Source organism: Hemicordylus capensis, chromosome 5 (genome assembly GCF_027244095.1).
Source record: "Hemicordylus capensis ecotype Gifberg chromosome 5, rHemCap1.1.pri, whole genome shotgun sequence".
In the NCBI taxonomy this organism is placed as follows: domain Eukaryota; kingdom Metazoa; phylum Chordata; class Lepidosauria; order Squamata; family Cordylidae; genus Hemicordylus; species Hemicordylus capensis.
The window spans coordinates 84,627,029-84,644,157 of NC_069661.1; the positions used below are offsets into that span (position 1 = coordinate 84,627,029).

At 40.4% G+C, this 17,129-nt stretch overlaps 1 protein-coding gene across 27 annotated transcripts in view; it reads left to right on the forward strand.

Moving 5' to 3' along the window:
- The window catches only part of TENM3 (teneurin transmembrane protein 3), a 2,371,016-nt gene that overhangs the window by 1,671,053 nt on the left and 682,834 nt on the right, over positions 1-17,129 (forward strand). For 2 of the 27 annotated variants that reach the window (XM_053252618.1, XM_053252616.1), the window contains exon 1: positions 6,307-6,533. The exons of 23 other annotated variants lie outside the window; for them this stretch is intronic. The gene's annotated coding sequence lies outside the window, so the exon portion shown is untranslated. Of the gene's footprint in view, positions 1-5,849; positions 5,947-6,306; positions 6,534-17,129 lie in introns of those variants that run through there. 2 more of the 27 variants (XM_053252617.1, XM_053252619.1) reach the window with 2 other exon arrangements.

Here is a 17,129-nt window from a genome sequence, read left to right on the forward strand (position 1 = left end):
TTTTGTTAGTAATTAGCAACCCAACCCCCTATATGTTTTATTGAAATTAAGTCCCATTGGTGAAGCTTACTTCACCAAGTAAGTGTGCCCAGCAATGCAATCTAAGTTTCTTTGAAGCATGCTGTAATGTGCTCTGTTTAGGGCTAACCTTCAGGACTGTTCAGAAATTGTAATTGGTACAGATTTTGACTATTGACACATCCCTTGTGAAATATCTGCTTTGGTTTATGGATCTGAAGGACGTTAAAGTCCTACATAATTTAAAAGTATTGTTTTAAGGTGGGGGAGGGGAAGAATCCCCTTTGACAACAATTGTGATCTAGACACATTTGAAAGAAAAACATAAATAAATGTGGCTGCTGCTAATTTTGAATGGAGCATGCTTATGTAGTTATTTACAAAACTAGCAAGTGTTTTCAGTCAAGAGTAGCAAGTATAGTGGTAGTGATATGAGTGCAAGATGATAATTTGGGGGGTTTCTCGTCCTCCTTTCAATCTGCATGTGGATTCTGTCAAGTTGGTTCTTTTATGAGCCAATAGTAAAGAGGGTCAATGGTTGGGTGAAACTAAAGTACCTCACTTTCACCAGAGGTCAGCCTCATATAGAGCATTGGTTTACGCAGTGGAACACAAACTAATGTAGCAGAAAAACATGACCCCCATTTAAAGGTTGATTTGTATTATAATCAGTACATTTTGGCTCCAGAACAGATATATGTAGGACTCTAGTTTGCCTTAATTAAGGTAATTAAGACATATTTCCCACTGCAGACAGCCATTTAATTTTATGGCTTTGTCAGTGCTCAGATTAGAATATTTGTTTTATAATTTTGCCACAATTTAACTGCCAAGCAAACTCTGTTCCTCAAAGTATCCCTGGTAGCTTTGTAATAGGCCCATGGAGGGTTGTTTGTTTTATTTTTATTTTTAAACTTTTATTATCCGCTAATAATACCGTTCTGCCATAAATAGGAATCCAAGTACACGAAAACATACAGGTGCAATTCTGCTCTATTTGACCTCAACAGCAAAACTCCAGTTTGTTTTGCTGGAGCAGGATTGCACTCTATGAGTCTATCTTACTAATGAGTTAGTCAACTGCAGAATCCTCCTTAACTGAAGTGTTTGGAGTTAAACCAATTTATCGATTTAATTGGCTTAAATCCAAGTACTTCAGATTCATCAGGTTGTGGATCAGTCTGCTTTGTTAGCTCTTGTGATCAGTTAAGGCTAGTGTTGTAAACAAACATTCCTTTCTATTAAATCTCAGGACTCAACATAATCTCCATTCCCGAGCCCACAACACAATGCACTACACACACACACACCTTCTTAATAAATTGGTGGTCCTAACTAGGTTTCTTATGTTATTTCGCTAGGATGTGGGAGTCAGTGGGTGAAAATGTAGAGTCAACACCAAGTTGGGTAATTGCAAGATCTTCAGGCAGACGGAAAGATTTGTTTAGTTGTTAGGAATCTTCCTGTCATTAGGGATAAATGGATACCCGCGTTGCCTCCCAGATTCAAAAACGTAGCAACAGATTAGGATACTGAGGGAGGGGGTTATGTTTGGAGAGCCTTTGAGAAACCTGATCCCGCGCAGATCTGGAGGAATGGACAGGCATGGCAAAGGCACACTGACGGTGATGGGGACCAAGAGAAAAAACGACCCAACTTTACTGTATGTTCGAAAGGAAGTCCTAAATAGCTGTTCACTCAGAATCAGTTCAGGGATAAAAACCATGAAGCTAATTGTAGGAAGAACAAATGGGAATTGTAACTGTCACATTATGGCCAGCCAATAAGATTGATGGAGCAACTGAAACAAGCTCCCCCCCCCCTCCCCTTTCTGTCTGGCTCTCTCTCTCTCTCTTTTTAAATCTCATGCTTCATCTTGTCCCACAATAATGCACAGAGCTTGCTCTTTAGATCCCACCCAGGCAATCTCTTATCTAACTGTCCTTAACCATGTTTGGCGGATACCCCCAAAGTAAACTTAGTGGTTAGAAACCATTTGCTCTGATCTGAGCTGCATTTCAATGCCATTTGCAGGCACTTGAGTGCCTTTTTAAAGCGCGTACACAGAGAGAAGGGAGCAGCAAGGACTGAGCCCCTTTCACGCCCAGAGAAGCAGTAGCTTAACATACACACCCAAGAGGACGCATTAGGGCAATTTCACAACTCTGACGAGCACTTGATGCCCTGCCTGCAATGGCCCTCCTCCCCTCCCCGTTTTATGGGTCGTTCTTTCAACAGGCAGGAGCCAGAATGTCTTGCGTCGGAGTCCAGTCCTGCGGTTTGCTTTGAATTACACCTGCAGTCCAAGGAGGAGAAGCCAAAGAGACTGGGGGAGCTCACTGCCATGTTAGTGCTGAAATGTGTTCAGTGTGTGTGTCTGTGTGTCCTGTCCGGCACTATACAAAATAAAAGAGTATTACTAGCCAGGACTACGGTGTGGTGGGGGCGGGAGAGCAAGGAGTCTTTCCCATTTATGTATATAGGCTAGACTGTGGGGATTTTTTTTGTTTATTGTTAAGTTTAGTCACGTCCAGTGACAGACTTTGGGAAGATATGAAGATATTAGCTAGATCAGATTTTAAAGAAACGTGACTTAACGCACTTCAAATTGGCTTAAAGGCTAAAGCATAATTAAACTCCAGTAAGCTTCATCCTCTAGTATTAAACTTCTCCTACGATCCTAAACGCATTACTTGGAAGTAAGCCCCATCGCTTTCGAGCAGACGTTGGCACTGGGCTGGGCTGCTCCGTCAAGGCTCTGATCAGTCCTGTCCTCTTGCAAGATGCTTATCCAGCGGGGACTCCGAGTCGCTTTCCAATCTCCACATCACCTGCCAAGCTAGAACAACCACCGGAACCTCTTACTATTACACGGAGGTGGGTAGGAAGTGCAAAGGACACTTTAAGTGTCTAAGTGGTGGGAAATCTCTCCCCACCCCCAACCCCAACCCCGCTTGGACGGCTGCCAGGCAGGTTGCACTTCGCCTGTCCAACTGCAAGCAGAATCAGTGGCTGCTGGGGTGGTGGTGGGGGTGGTTTGCTTTTCCACCTCAACAGAAGTGAACCTAAAAGGGAGACACCAGTTCCATTACACCTCCAGTTCTGTTTTCAAGAAACAAGAGATCTCCGAAACTGCCACTTCTTCTTCTTCGCCCAAACCTTGGTCGGCTCGCTTGAAATCCAAGCGCAGCCCCATGCGTCGGTTTCAAGGTGCACGATGCTAAGCCTTAGGGCGGCACACCTTCCCACATTCCCTCCACTTCCCCACATTCCGATTACTTGCACGTTGAGGGCTGCGAATTGGGCAGGCTGCAGCCGAAAGGCAGAGAGGCTCAGGCTGCTGGGCCGAAGATGCCAGCGGCGAGTCCGTTGGAGTGGTCTTTGGCGAGCATCCCAAGTTTCCCTGAAAGTTGCGTTGCTCTTCTCCTTTCGACCGCCTCCCTTTTCCAGGAGCCGGTGTCTACAGAGGCATTCCCAGCAGCCTCCCCCGGCCCTCCTCTATAAGATCGCCGATAGCCGTTTCAAAGGAACGAGCTGGCAATCCTGCAACTTTAGTGACTCCTCGGATTAAGAGCGCGCGGCGCCCTTGGGAGTCGTCTATAAATCGACTTTAAGGTGCGCCTTTTCGGACACATTTCGCTATGAGGTGTTTGAGGTGTGCGCCTGCAGTTTCAGAACACCGGACTGCCCGCCTCCTTCCCCTATCCCCTTGCGCTTTGTAAGGAGCCATTCAAGAAGGAAGGATTTACTGGCCAGAGAGGCGCTCCATTGATTCACTGGCCCAGAAAGGTAATGGTGGCTGAGAGAGAGACCGGAAAGCCAGCCTTCTGCCGCAGGTGGTTGCCGCATCACCCGAAATGGTTCAGGTTGCTCGTTCTGAGGGCACAGTTTGTCTGCCCATTCTGTGGGCTCAGTTCATCTTCTTGAATCTGAGACAGTAGCATGTTGCAGATACTGCTTCCGTCACATCTGGAACACCAAAAGAATCCTCCCTCCCCGTCACCATGCTTAACAAACAAACAAACAAACAAACACCACTTAATTCTGAGGAAGAGTCCTGTGAAATTCGAAAGCCAGCTTCCTGCTTAGTGGTTCTTAAAGTCGACTCCTGGCGACCACAAAGCCCTGTAGTTGTCTTTGGTAGAATACAGGAGAGGTTTACCATTGCCATGTCCCGCGCAGTGTGAGATGATGCCTTTCAGCACCTTCCTATGTCGCTGCTGCCTGATATAGGAGTTTCCCATATTCTGAGAAACATACCAGTGAGAACCAGCAATCTCTTGCTAGGCAAGAAACTAGGCAAGTTATTTCACCGCTGTGCCATTAGATGGCTTTTTTGTGATTCTTAGGTGGCCCTAATGAAGGTATTAGGTCACTGTTGCGATTTGCACATTTTCTCCCCGCTTTAAAATTACTTATATTGCACGCTTACAGTATATTACAACTTTTTGAAACCTGGGAACGCAGAAAAGAGCAGAGGCGAAATCTAGCTGCTGTTTTATGGGGGTGGCAAAGAGCAGGAGCATGGAAGATATTATCAAACTGCAAAGTTTCACCCTGAGCACTCAGGCCTGCCTTCCATGGTTACTCAGAAGGAAGTCCCACACGCCCTTCAGAAAGCAAAACGCAAGAAACGCTGAAGAAGCGTTGTCGCTGTAACTGCCTTTCAGGAGAACACAGACGAAAGAAAAACAGTTACTCTTTCGGTGGCTGGGGAGAAAGGGAAGCAAGTATTTCAAAAGTATTGGCCACCTGATTTACAGACTCTGTTGGAAGGCAGCAGAGAACCCAAAGACGCTTCGCTTACTAGGAAGCGAGTCTCGTTGGAATTCAGAAAGAAGAACTTTCTTCCAGGCAAACTTAGCAGTGGGCTGTTTGTCGGAGGTCACAGGTTGCCTGGCAAAGGCCACAGCTAGCTAGGGCAGGTATGAGTATGAGAGAGAAAGTAGTCAAAGATGTGGTTGAGGATTCCGCATCCCAAAGCTGCAGGTGGTCAGGGTGATCCCCAAAGCAATAGTTTGTTATTAGGAAAAGGGAACTGGGTAGCAGGTTAACAAAGCCGTGCAATCCGATTTTAGGATTGTACATCGGAAGTCCCCACGGAGTTCATCCGGATTTACTCCCAAGGAAGTGAGTACAGGATTGCAGTCTTAATTACTGCCCTCTGCTCTGCTTCGTCATCAATCTCTCAGGAAGTCGTTTGCTCACCCACCCTCGCTCTAATGACTCAGCTGACCTAGCATGCCCACCCTGTCCAACAGCAACAGCAAGTGGCGGGGAGGAATTAGAAATTAAACTAAACTATATATACAAAACGTATCTCCATAACAGCAGAAGCTTTCGGGTGCAGTGCTACGTAGAATCGGGAGTCAAGTGCAAATATTTAGCGCATCTATTCCCTCTCCACCGATTAGGAAATAAAAATAAATGACCTCCCACTCCACCACCCCGCAATCCCAATAGGAAGCAGTACACCCAAGCCCTTTCTTCCTCGCTCGTCGGAGGATCTGGGCGAATGTATAATGAGGCTGTGTAAGTTCATTAGTGTTTGCAATCAGCAGCACGCAGACACCCTCATCAGGGCAGAAAGCTGCAAAGAGCCATTCATCAGCGTGAAGTGTTGTTCACGGATGACCCCTAAATCATGGCACTAGTAGTAGATGCACTGATTGGACACAGCATGGGAGCCTCAGCACTTTACATTAACCAACAGAGGCAGTGGGAAAGAGAAAAGGGGGACGAGGCGAAGTTGGTTCAGTCCATCTGGCAGCGACAGGCAGCAAAAGGGGCGCCTCGGCGCAAAACGCTCAAGCGAAGAGAGCAGCTGCGACCTTGCCAAATGCCGGAACAGAGAAGCCGGGGTTTATAAATGGCTAAACTCATTCCCCGAAGCCCGGTCCGGGGGAATGGATCTCCCTGCGCTTTATGGTAGGCGCCTCTCTTCTGCGTGTGCGTCTCGCTCCCTCTTTCTGGCAAGGGAGACGGGAGCTGAAGCGGCAGCCGCTGCCGAGCCGAGTTTCCCTTTGGGGTTCCCCCCTCCCCTGTCTACAATTAGAGTCTCCCGGCTGCTGTTGCTTCCGCTGTCCCTCCCCCCCCCGCTTTTGTGGCACTTTCTTGTGGGGTCCTCCTCTCTCACCTTCCTCCCATCTCTTGCGAGCGCGCGAAAAAAACATAAAACTCCCTGCGCGCGCGACCCTCTGGCAAGAGAAAGAGCAGCCTAGGGAGCTGCAGAAAGTGAACTCCTCGGGGCTTGCCTCTGCATCTCCCTCCCCCTGCAATCCCCCATCTGCTCTTAGCAAGACAAGGAGAGGAACTTGTAACACTACTTCTTTTTCTCCTTCTCCTCCCATTTCCCTCCCCCCACCTTGCCTTTCCTTCCCGCGATTATTTCTTTTATTTATTTTTGGCAAAGTGTATGGTGTGTCGTGGAAGCCGCCGCCGCCGCTGCTTTTCCCGGTGCTGCTGCTGGGCTAACTGAGGCGAGGAGGAGGAGAGTCCAAGCTGAGGCGCCCTCGGTAAGTGGCTCCGTGTCACACTCTTTACTGGTCCTAGTGCCCGCGTCGCAGCCTGAGGGCGCGGACGGAGTTCCCCACTCGGAACAGGCGCGCTGGGACGCGGGTCCCTTCCTCCTCCTGCTCCCTCCCCTCTCCTCCTCATTGCCTCGCGCTGGACTCGGTCTTTCGGGAAAGGGCTTTCGACTGTGTGCTTTCTGTCCCGAACTCCCTCGGGCGGCGCGCTTCCCTCTCTCTTGCGTCGCTTGGAAACTTTCTTGGGTTTCCTTCGGGCTTTTGTTCTCTCTCGTTCCCTTTGCCGGGCGGCCCCGGGGCTCCGGTGCCTGCCAAAGCGATGAAGGAAGAGAGAAGCAGGGGCTGCGCGCAAGCGGAGTTCGGATGGGGCGGGGAGGGGGAGCAATTCAGTGCTTTTCTCTCTTGGTGCCAAATCTGTGCGTCTTAGCAGCGCCCAGTGGAAACGATGCCTATTCTGCCGCCGCTGCTAAGTATAGCTCTTGTCTCTGAGACGGTGGAGAAAGGAGACTCCGAAGGAAGGGCAACAACGCGAGGGAGGGGGGTGGCGGCGGCTAGCCTGTTGTCGCGCTGCTTCAAGTAAAACCGACCAACTCCTTAAGTTAGACAAGACAGCAACGTTGACCTAAGTTGGCGAGTCGTCTGTGTCATACGCGGTGTGGTTGCTGCTCTAGCGTCCTTTAATTTTTAAGGGCAGGCAGAGGATTTTGCCTCTTAGGATTCCGAAGGTTGCGCTTTGCGGATTTATCGACCTTCTTCAGTCACGCAAGGTGTACATTTGCCTCGCCAGCTAGCAAAAGTCTAGCCTCCTCCTACGCTATTGGACTGTGCTGTAGATTTAGGGCAAAACTGCTGCTGCTCTAGCAATTCCATTCCTCTCGCGCGCCCCAGCCCCCACCAATGAAGTCACTTCATTAGTCCGCTCTTATTTGTAAGTGTGTAATAGAAGCTGAAGGAGGGTAAAAGCCTGTCTTAACTGAACGTGTGGTAGACTTTTGCATGGTTTGTGTTATTTGTGGTATGATCTGTATAGATAAGATTGTCTCTCTTCATAGCACTGTACTTCTTATCTTCTGACAATGTATTTGTCAAACCTTTGTAGGCAGTGGCAGAATTCACTGGGTGATCTGTTCACTCTCTGGGAGTAAGATGTTCAGACTTTACCTAGGTTTTCTGTTACTTTGCAGAAAGCAAGAAAGGAACGACTACATAACTGTATTTTGATTTATCTTATGAATGCAGAAAAAGAAAGCAAGGAACATGGATTGCATGGGAATATAATTCAGTAGAACTTTGGTCTCTTAACATTATGCAAGTTGCCTGTAGAATGTGTGTGTTCATGAATTCAGTGTCTGATATTTTGAAAAGTTCTATATTCTGACCATAACTTTAGCTGAAAAGCAAATAGATAAGAATAGTTATATTAACGTGTGGTTGTATGTTATGATCACTTTGTGATTTAAAGTGGTGTGTGTGATATAAAAGCTTAAAACATGTCGTGATGATGTCTCTGACTCATCTGATACATTACTTATTTGTTTCCAAGCTCAGAATGTTTGCCTTTCTATAAAAATGCTGATATTCTTGGTATGGATGAACTCTAGTATCAATAACTGTTAAATATATATATATATCCTTAAGATGTGGAAAGTTAATAATTTTAATTCCGCCTCTCAATGGCTATATGGCTAGAATGAACAATCTAATAATAAATATGTTTGGAATTATATCCCATTCATTTTTGTGGAACTTGTTCTCCTGTAATGTGCCTAGGATATTTGACACATATACAAATAAATGTATATATTTGTCTATTATTTCAGAGATAAGCACTTGCAGATTGTAATAGTGACATATATTGCCTCAAGGACACTCTAGGATCTCTTGGCCATCTACATAAAGCCCACATCCTTGTCTCAGTAATCTTGTGGATTGTATGTACTCGACTTTGTCTGTTGTGGTAGACTCCCTACACACTGTCTGCTTGGTAGTCTAAGGCTACCAAATTGGACTCCAGTTGGACTCCAAGCCCATTCCTCCAGTAATTGAAATGACTGGATTTTAACCATTGTTTTCCCAATGAAAGCTATGGTTTACCAATTGGCTCAAAATGAAATACTTAAACTTAACAGTAATTGAGTGCAACTTCTGTAAATTAGCAAATTTAAAGTTTCTTGAATGAGCTGTGTATAAATTCCATGGAAAAGTGATGTGCAGAAGTGCTTTAATGTATGTGAGGAAACAGAGGAAAATGTAGGTCTGACCCTTAAGCCATTTACTCCAGAACAGTTCACTTCAGTGGGGCTACTCTGAAGTAAGTGGTTGTCTTACAATAGAAGTTGAATGGGAAAACTATTTGAGAAACCTGCAATAAGTCTTCTGTGGCTCAGGGATAAAACTGCAGTCATAATCATGATCCATTTAGCAAGTTCACATTAATACTTCAGTTAAGCTGCTTTATTCAAATGATAGTTACTTGTGGCTCAAAGACCAAGAAAATAGACAATCTCAGAACAAAACAGAGCTCAAGTGCTCAGTTGTCATAACATAAACCTCACATGAATTGTGAAGGAAAATACAAAGATCAAGAAGTGTCCTGAGCATTGTATTTATCAACAGCCCTAGAAGAATTGACAAACAGAGTTTGAGCATATCCTTAAGACAATATTAAAAAATGAATGTGCCTTTAAAAGTGTATGTTATGTCCTCCATGAAGCATGATCCAAGAGCTCAGTAGTGGCAGTGCACCACTTTTGTTGGCTCCAGTTGTCTTTAGATTAGGTCCCATAAACAGTGAAAACTCACAGTTTAGGAAGAATCAAGCAATAGATTGCTGCATTGTAATGAGTAACCCACAAAGAAGACAACTGTCTAAGGAATGGTTATGTCAAGTGTAACCTTTCTTGCATTTATTGCTGATAAAATTATGATTGTTGGATGGGGGGGGGATATTACGCTCTCCTTAGTGCACTTAGACTTGAGTAGTCTCATGGAGTTCACCAGAACTGTTGTGGAGCAGATAATTTTCAGACTGGCAGAAGGATATCATGATCTTTGCAACAAAGGAGGTCTCATATATAGCTAGTTTTTTAGATACTTACTGTACACACCTAACTATATTTTGCACAGTAAATAAAGCCGAGCTTTTTTCAAAATTTGGTTCTCTAACCTATTTCTCTGTATGAGACCGTGTATTTTTTTAAACAGGTATGGCCATATTGAGGATCTTAACATTTGGTGTGCGGAACAGAAACCTTCTGCTTCTTGTTTGTGTTGAAGCTGTTTGTTTGAAGAGAGTTCCATTATGTCATGCGTGTTTGATATACTGAGATAGAACTCTTTTCCAAATAACTACTTTAATTAGGAGATTTCAATTATGTTTCTCAATTGAGTGACAAGTTCCATACAACTGAGTATATTTCAAGAATGCTAGTTTTGTTCTAATCACAATGTTAACATTTAAGGATTCTTCTGTTTTTGCCAACTTAATTGTGATCCTGACATTGCCAGTTCCCAGTTTTAAAGAAACCAGGGTTTGAAAGTTATAAACACTTTACAACACAACACAGTAGGAACATGCTGTCCTTTTGTTGTTGTTCTGAAACTAATTGCTTGATTATGTCTTATAAAACCTGATTTATTTTATAGTTTCTTCATACCAGGGCATTGCCATTATGGAACATTTTGTATAATTAAGATTAATGTTTCTGAGCAAAAGTAGAGGTTTGGAGGGCTGCATTCATTTTGAGTGCTGTTCTAATCAACTTTAGATACAGCTTTTCACAGTGTATCAGTCTTCATCCAAACCTGCCTTTATTATGTAGAATTAACTTGTTGGTGATTGATAGCAGGAGTTCTCCATCTTGAGAAGTCATTTGTTTCAAAACAAGTGTTAGGGTTTCTAAGATTTTTAGAGGGCTGGGTCACACAACTCTGACCTTACCTTGGCCTGAATGATGCTTGATGGAATAACTGAAGAGGAAGCACGTTCATTTTTTGAAAAAAGCAGTGCTTGTATATATTTAACTGCTCTTAATTAACAGTATAAGGGCCCAATTTATACATCCAACCACATTAAAACATAATTTCTTTTTAGACTACTTTAGTTTGTTTGCATCCATTTTCAAAAATATTTCTGAGAATGACCTCTAATTTTAATTGAAATTACCTGATTGTTATATGTTAGTGCCCTACATTGCGTCCTAATAGGATTTATCCTGGCAATCAAAGGTAATGCACAGGGAAGTAGGTTTTTTTAAACACTTTTCTAAATACAGTAAGGACAGTTAATGCTTTCATTCCTGGAGTGAAATCTTCACAGTCTCTTCCCTGCTTGTATTCCTATCTAAGCTCTGTCAGCACTTTGTTCAGATAAAAAATAAATGCTCACATTTTACTCTGGGTATGATACAGATAATATACAGTTCACTAGAAATATTCTCTCTCAGGAAACACTGGACTCCATGAGCATTGTAAAATACAGCAGAGGTGGATTGTTTACAGTTCCAAAAAACAAACAAGCACTGCACTTTCTTGGTCATTTTAGTCATGTGAGAATTTGTAGAATTATATTAAATATGTTGATGTGTAATTTCCAGTTGGAAGAATGTCTGTGAACATTCTCAGAATGTTCTGTTTGAACAACTAAAAAAGGTGGAGGGGGATCAGAAGTGCAGCTTGATTCAATCAGAAGACCACAAAAATGCCCAAATCGTAAAATGCTTGCTGGAAGACTTCAGTAACTGGAAAAGAGGTCCTGTATTTCATAAGTGTGGCATTGCTTTCTATTCCCATAATCTACATGTTTATCCTGTACATTTTAGTTAGAGTAGCTATACTTGGCTTCCTTTTGAATATTTAGAATATGTATTAAAATACTTAAGAATTTTACTATCAGTATAAGAATAAATATAACCTTGTTGTAGTGTTCTGGGCTCCTTGGAGTAAGAGTGGGATAAAAATGTAATAAATAAAATGGTATGCAAAACATTAACATTAACCGAAAACATTCATGTAATGAGATAAACACATTATTATCTGACTGATTCAGGCCAAAATTGTCAGAATGGAGAAACCCTGCTTCTTACCTTCTATATTTATGCCAAGTTAGGGTCAAGGATAAGGTATATTGGCATCATAATAAACATGTAAGAATAAACTCCACTTACAAAATGGGTTTACTCTAAATATTGTGGGTTTCATTACCAATTATCAGTGCTTCTATTCTATTTGCTTGTGTACCTGAAAACATTTGGGTTGAGAAGTAAGAAAGTACATTAAAATATAGTTCAGGTAATTGGAAGAGCTTGGATTAAGATAAGTTCTTAATTGGGCCTTTTCCAGCAGCATTGATATAGAATTGAAATAACTTTTGCATTTCCTAACTTACCCCAAAGTCTTAAAAAAAATATAGGGAGGGGATTTGGCTATTGCAATGCATATTACAGTAATGAGCGTGTGTGTTTGTAGCACGGATTTTCACTAAACTGGCTTTCCTGCATAAAGAAGAAAACTTCACACTTCTTATGGAAAGTGTCTTTTGTTTGAGAACAGCAAAATCAAATTCTCTTCCTCTGGGCTAGTCGCATGGCAAAAAATCTTCTCTAACAGCAACACAGTATTGTTTACTAGCCCATTCAGTAGTCATACCCACACAGTTCAAGAGCGTTACAATAAATCTTGCTTTGTATATGTTTTATTTGTATACATCTAAATTTTCTCTTTCTGATTAAACAAATGAAGGATGAGAATGTGCATTTGATCCCCCACCTCCCACCCCATAATTTTTTACTAAACTTTTGGACGTGCAATTTTATAGAAGATGTTATCATTCTTGTTGATGTAGAAAATCCATAGTTGCACCCTTTAAATCACTTCAGTATAGGCAATTGTACTCCTGCACTGAAGGAAATGGGACTGCTACCACAGTGTTATGAGGATTGCACTTTAAGATTGTTGTAGGAATAAAAGCTATTTAAAATGCCTAAAATCAGTTTGCATTCTTAAAAATATTAATGAGCATAGTATTAAAGAGAAGGATACCTTATCGTACAGTATCTCAATATTCACTTAAACATAAACTTGAAAGTAACTTCATTGTTTTATTGTGTGTGTGGGGGGGTTAATATTAAATAAGGGAATAATTGTCAACAACTGTCAGGTGAAATTTTCTGTATATTAAAGTATTACAGGCAAATGCCATATGAAAATATTAATTATTAGAAAAGGATATATTTCTCTTTGAATATTAGATTGCAATACTAGACCTGTATTCTTAAAGAATACTTTCTGGAAACAAATTCCATCAAAGTTAATAGGTCTTGTATTTGAGGGTTTGGGATCTTGCAAGTAAGTTCCATCAAAATTTATAGGACACCCATGTAATGACTGCAATAAAGTGCTTTAATTCCCACTGATTTTTAATGGGACTTTAGTATGCTTACCTGTGGGTGGGATTGCATCCATGTGCATTGAATGGAATTGCATCTGTGTGTATTGAATGGAATTGTAAGTTACAGTTGGGCTGTAACAAATGATTATAGGTTGCTACAAGTGGGTTGAGTTTTACAATACAAAATTAGTCCATTAAGAAGGCCAATGTGACTTATTGTAGATTTTTGTAGCTTTTGACCTTTAAGAACAGCAGTGTACTATAAGAGACAGGGTGTTTTTTTAAAGCCCCACATTAAAAAGTTAGTTATTCATCATAACTGATGAAAAGTTCCCTAAAATACGTGGAACTTTATTGTGAGTTTTCTTGTGACCAGTGATACCTAAAGTGCATTAGGTTTTGTATCTAATGTAGCATCGTGGTGAACAGAGTGAGATGTGAGCTAGAATGTCTCTAATTTAAAGCCTCAGTTTAGCCGATCCACAGATGTTGGATGAGTTTACATAATCTACCATCTCTCAGCCTCAGCCAGCCACCCCCATAGGTAATATGAGAAGAGGAATAATACTTCTTACTTTGCAGATCTATTGGAAAGATTACTGTCAGGGCCAAGCCTACTACTGGCTAGGGAAGCACTTAAGGTAACAAAATTTGGGCTCCAGCAAATTATCTGTTATATAGTACTTTATTTCAGAGATATCACTTTCTTCTTTAGTTCCAACATATTTTGTGGAAGACATTACTGAGATAGTGCACATAAAATGCTTTGAGCACTTAGGGAAAGTATTATAAATACTAAATACCATGTAAATTTTAAAATCGGTGTTTATGCAAATTATTGGGGAGTGGTGCTTTATAAACAACATTGACTGAGTTGTATTTACAGAGGTGCAAAAATCCTTTTAATCTAAAACTATTGGCATTTACTTCAGCTATCCGAATTAGTTCCTAAGAATACTTTAATAAATAGGTTTTAAATACTAAAGAACAAAAGTAGACGCATACCACTAATGTCCCAAACAATTATCAACAAATTAATATACATACTGAAATTTTAAACTGTTAAGTTTTATAGCTAACCACTATTTAGAGTCTGAAAAATAAGTACACATTCCTTCCCAAATTAAAACTCTTCCAGCATTGACTGCAAAGTTTTGGCATTGTGCCGTGTTATTAAAACGTGGATTGTACTACTAGTTGCCCCCCCCAACCCCCAGTCATTATTACTGACTCTAAATTTAGCCTGAGTTGAACAGGGTTACTGTCCAACTGTTTTTTGGAACAGTTTTTCAGTAATTACTAAGATTAAAAACGGATTTTTAACATCACAAAGAATTTGGGATAGTGTTAGGGATGGTGTATTGATTATACAGTACTTACTTTGATGTAGTCAGCGCCATTGCAATTCATACCAGCCTGACTACAAATATTTAAAAATTATTCCAATTCTCTATAAAGCATTAATAAAACTTTTTATCTTTTCCAGACTATATAGAAAATATATAATTTTGCACTAATCACATTTTATAACTTCAAAATACAATATTTACTTCAGTTGATTATTTTCTGTATATCGTTCTGAGAGTTCATTTTTTAAAAAAACCTTCTGCTTAACTCTTACTGTGAAATTTGGCAGCAGAGGTAAAGTCATTTTTTAAAAAAATATTGATGTCTAATAGAAAATCGTGTATTTAAGTAATACTGTACTGAACTGAAAAGCTGTCAGTCTCTCTACCTGGGAGCTGTGTATTGCATTTCAAGCTTACTTACATAATCTGATATTTAACTGGAAATAAGGGTGATTTCATCCACTCATGCAAATGAACATGAGTGAGTATACTTGTAATGTTCTAATTTGGGGTGGAGGGAGTGGAGAAGGAGGCGGGACAGTGAATCGCCATTGTTCAGTAACCAGCCAACCACATTGCGCGTATCCATCTGTTTTGTCTCAGTTCATAAGGCAAGTAAGTAACCCCACAAGTTTAGAAAAATGGACCTGTCGCAAAAGAATGCACCCAGTTCGATTATTTGATATTACGGAATGCTGAAGAACAATGCCAAAATTTAACAAGACAGTTAAATGTTCAGGTGAGACTTTGGTTTTGATTTTGTTTCATCCATAACTGGATGATCCCAAATCAACAATTTTAGGCAGTGGGGACCTTTAGCTGTTCATGCCCACTCCAGTTTATATTGAGTTTTATTTAATGCATATTGATCAGATAATGGGAGGCAAGGTCACAGGGTCAGATTTGTGTTCTTACAGTGTTTTGTATATTTGAATTCTACTGAAGCAACTATATAGTTGCATAATGTGCATAACATAATTGGATTTTCTTATATATGGTTAATGGAAATATGCAATAGTACTCTACTATTGATAATGACATGAAGTCTCAGGTTTTTTTAGAAGATGAAGTTTGTAGAAGTGTTTAGAATGTTAAGATTTTTATGTTCATGACAGCCAAGGACAAATATCACCTTTTAGGGGAGGCAGTTGTTACTTCATTTGGTGGGACCTAATATTCAGCTTTTTGGGGTAACGTTTGTTATTTCATTTGATGGGATCTGATTTAAAAACTTAGTAAGCTTAATTGTGTCTTTTACAGAATATTTCCCTACTTGAGCTTGACAGTAATTTCTAGTATTCTATCTGTGTAGAAAATAGATTTCAAGTGCTTCTGTGAACTTTGAGATTTTGTTAATGTCTAGCTTCCAAAAACAGTTGGGAGAACAATTCAAAACTGGTTGTGTCTTAAATAGTTCTGATATTAAAAATGCATTTAAATAGAAAATAGAAAATGTGTGTGGCATGGAACTGTAAGGGCTACTCTGTGCCGCCTGTATTTTATTTTTTGCCCCTCCAGTGAGAGATAATAAAGCTACATGAGAGCTAGCAAAAGAATTAAAATAAAGTAAGTTTGATACAGGTTTCTATAGAATGGAGATTGTCCAAGTATTTGCCTGACTTTGCCAGATTAATTGTTAGCTAAGTTAATTAATTATTATCTAAGCTAATAAAAACAAGAGCATTTCAATTCAACATATAAATATAAACAACACTAATTTAAACCTTTTAAGAACACCCATTTTTCTTAAAGTACACTATACAAACATGTAAATTCTACAGGCTGCAGTCCAAAGCTCAGAGTAATTTCCATTGAGATGTGGACTTAAATCCAGTAAATATGCATAGAACTGAGCTGTAGATGAAGTTAGTTTTAGCTAGGCAGCATATGCTGTGGATTTATATTAAATTCAGAAATGTAGTATTAGTTGCATAGGGTAAAACCATATATTTAAAATAGTTGCAGAAGGTAATTGTTATCCAGTGCATGTCAATGCAGTTAAAAATGTGTTATACAGGATTTTTTGGTGGTTTGAAAAGTGTGTTTTGCAATAGCTTTAATGTTCTGTTAAAAACGATGATTTCAGTTCAGGACATAAGAGAATAAAAATGTTCTCTTTCCCATTTGTAGCACTGCTCACAGTGAAAACATTTAAAAATACTTTAATTATTGTTATCAGTTATTTAACAGTATTAAATATACTGTACTGATATGTCAGTACATGATAGAGTATCAAACTTTCATTTGGTTATGAAAAATATTAATGGTGGGTTTGGGTGCTTAAGTTAGATTTATTTTAAAGTAACTAAAGTATGATAAATTGTGTGTACTGTTTGTTAGACCATCTCTGTCTGCCTTATTCTGTCTCATCTAACTTACTTGGTATAACACCTCACTTTGAAAGTTTTGGTTTAACATCAAACTTGTTACAATATACATTGCCAATACATAACCCTTTAGAAGAACTATAGGATCTCATATGTTCCTTAGCTATAGCTGGCTTTGCAGTATGCTACAATTTAATATTTAAATGAAAAGAAATTTGGGCTCTGCATTAAAGTGGTTTTGCATGTTGGAATGCCTTCTGATTTGAGCAAAAGGTAAATGTGTCCTAAATAGTGATTTATAACCTGTCTGTGGAACAATATCTATGGCAGGTTATATAGTTTTTAGTGTTAAGAGTTGTGTGTTTAACTTCATTCCCTTCATGGCTGGATTCATTGAATAGGATTTCTCATGTGCTTAGTGATTATTTATGCAAGCAAAAGATAGACGCATCAATACCATTGCTTTTAAAGGGTACTCCATAGGGAACGGGAGATCTTGAGGATAAACTATGAACCTTTG